This window comes from Etheostoma spectabile, chromosome 5, assembly GCF_008692095.1.
Source record: "Etheostoma spectabile isolate EspeVRDwgs_2016 chromosome 5, UIUC_Espe_1.0, whole genome shotgun sequence".
NCBI lineage: Eukaryota > Metazoa > Chordata > Actinopteri > Perciformes > Percidae > Etheostoma > Etheostoma spectabile.
Window position 1 is genome coordinate 10,288,895 of NC_045737.1, and position 2,790 is coordinate 10,291,684.

At 40.9% G+C, this 2,790-nt stretch overlaps 1 protein-coding gene across 1 annotated transcript in view; it reads left to right on the plus strand.

The window, feature by feature from the left end:
• Positions 1–2,790, plus strand: part of polr3d (polymerase (RNA) III (DNA directed) polypeptide D) — a gene marked incomplete at its 5' end in the record, with an annotated part of 15,452 nt that overhangs the window by 7,494 nt on the left and 5,168 nt on the right.

The following is a 2,790-nucleotide window of genomic DNA, read 5'->3' on the forward strand; positions in this document are numbered from 1 at the left end:
TTCCGCATCATTGTGCCATTTCAACCATTTCTAACCTCCTAACACTGTAGTATGTTTAAAATCAAACTCGCTACAACATATATCCAGTAGCTATGCATGTGATGTAAATAAAGCAGAACACATTCAGAGACCTCGGAAAACTGTTAAACACGTTTATATTCGGACCAGAACCGGCAGACTACTTGACCTGAGACTCCAGGTTATTCTTTAGGCCTTGCGTTTAGCCGCTCTTGACCAGCTAGCCCGCAAGATAATCTTCCATGGTACTTGGCTTGCTTATTCAATCTGGTTTCTGCAACCGGTCCAAGCTAAATTCATCCAGGATAACTTGAATATCCCGCTTAATCCCTTATCCTGTTTTCGTGCACCTGCCACCATGTTTAAGACCGGACTCTGGGATTTTATTTTTCTCCCAGGGTCTTTCCCTAAAGAGCATGTGTAACCAGGACTCTGGAATGTTATTTATCTCCCAGGTCTTTCCATAAAGAGCAGGTGTAGACCAGGGACTCTGGATGTGTTATTTATCTCCCAGTCCTTGTTCCATATGATCAGGTCTAGACCAGGACTCTGGGATGTTATTTATCTCCCATTCTTTCCATAAAGATCAGGTCTAGACCCTGACTCTGGATGTATTTCTCCCCCCCAGTCTTTCCATAAAGATCAGGTTCTAGACCAGCCCTGGATGTATTTACAGAACCAACAGTTTCACCAGAGCAGCCCTAGGACACGAGGCAGGAACACCTTCCTTTAGAGGCGAACTAGAACCTGTAGCAGAACCAGGCTCAGTCTAGATCTCTAACCACGTGCCTATTATTCATTAATTTAGTATTATTCCTCATTCTATATCCACCTATTATTTGTTATTAATTCACCTTCTCATTCCTCTTTGAACGTTTCCTCTGTTCATATTGTAATACATGACTATAATACGATATTTACCGACTCCTTGTCACTATCTCCACATTAAAATAATCCTATATTGTTCTCTTGGTTCACTCCATGCCTCTTTATTGTTCCTCTTTAGAGTGTGTATATAGTAGTGTGTAATATTAGTGTGAAATGAATGGGAAAATCACATTTAACCAAGATTTTACATCTTAATTATTCCATAACAAGATCTCCAACTGCTCATAAAGTATATGACTTCTGTATCATTCATGTGTGTGTCTTCTCCTTGATGGGAACCACGGGGTTTGTTATGACTCCACCAACAATCCTTGAAGATAGATAGACGTGGAGGCCTGACGAAAAACAGTTGCCTAGACAGTTTATCATAGCAGGTCCACCGGTCGAGGACCAGAGCACGGTCCAAGTGTTCGAGACCAGAGCAGGTCCCAGGTCGAGACCAAGCCTAATCCAAGAGACAAGATGTCACCTTTTGCAGCTAAGATAGAATGGACAGCGTCAAGACACGGACACACGAGGGACAATTCAGTAAATAGTAAGAGTCCACCGATGCCTGAGGCGCACTGATTGTTATGTTTGAGTAAACTGGTTCAAAACAAGGTTGGTTTTACTCTGGGGGGACTGATATAAGAGTGTATTACGGATGGTATTTCACCAGGAACTGTTGCCACTCTGTAACTCTGTCATTGTGAAGGACGGTTCTCGTCATTTGACTGTTTCTCGTGCAGAAGAAAATTTAAAACTTTTCACCGAATACCTAAACTTTTAATCAGTTTGCAGCCGGTTATATTTTGTTTCCAACGAGGTTTCATCCTTAGACTCAAAGTCCTCCCCGCTGTGTCTATATTTTTGTTTTGGTTGTTTTGTATGTGTAAGCCCAGTGTGCAGTAACATGCTCCAGAAGAAATTCATGTATGTGTCCTCATACCCTGGCAAATAAGCCGATTTTGTTCTATTCTGGTTGACCTCGTTGAAACAAAATATATACCGGCTGCAAACTGGATTAAAAGTTTAGGTATTCGGTGAAAAAGTTTAATTGTTTTCTGCAGAGAACAGTCAAATGACGAGAACCGTCTTCACAATGAACAGAGTTACAGAGTGGCAACAGTTCTGGTAAATACCATCCGTAATACACTTCTTCATATCCAGTCCCCCCAGAGGAAAACCAACCCTTGTTTTGAAACCAGTTTAATCTCAAACATAACAATCAGTGGACCTCAGGCAGCGTGGACCTTACGTATTTATGAAATTGTCCCTCGTCGTGTGCACGTGTCTTGAACGGTCATTCTATCTTAGCTGCAAAAGGTACATCTGTCTCTTGGATAGGCTTGGTCTCGACCTGGTGACCTGCTCTTGGGTCTCGAACACTGGACGCGGCTCTGGTCTCGACCGGGGACCGGCTATGATAACACTGGTCTAGGCAAATGTTTTCGTCAGGCCTCCACGTCTATATATCCTTGGGAAGGAGAATTGTTGTGGAGTCATAACAAACCCAGTGGTTTCCCATCAAGGAGAAGACACACAAATGACAGATACAGAAGTCATATACTCTGAGAGGCATTGGAGATCTTGTTATGAATAATTAAGATGAAAATCATTGGTTAAATGTGATTTTCCCATTACATTACACACTAATATATACACACTAATATATACACACTCTAAAGAGGAACAATATAGAGGCATGAGTGAACCAAGAGATCAATAAGATTATTTAAATGTGGAGCATAGTGCAAAGGATGCTGGGATAAATAGTATTATGTCATTATATTACAATATGAACAGAATGAACCGTTCAAAAGAGGAAATGAGAATGATGAATTAATAACAAATAATAGGTGAGATATGAGAATGATGAATAATACTAAATAAGTGGAATAATAA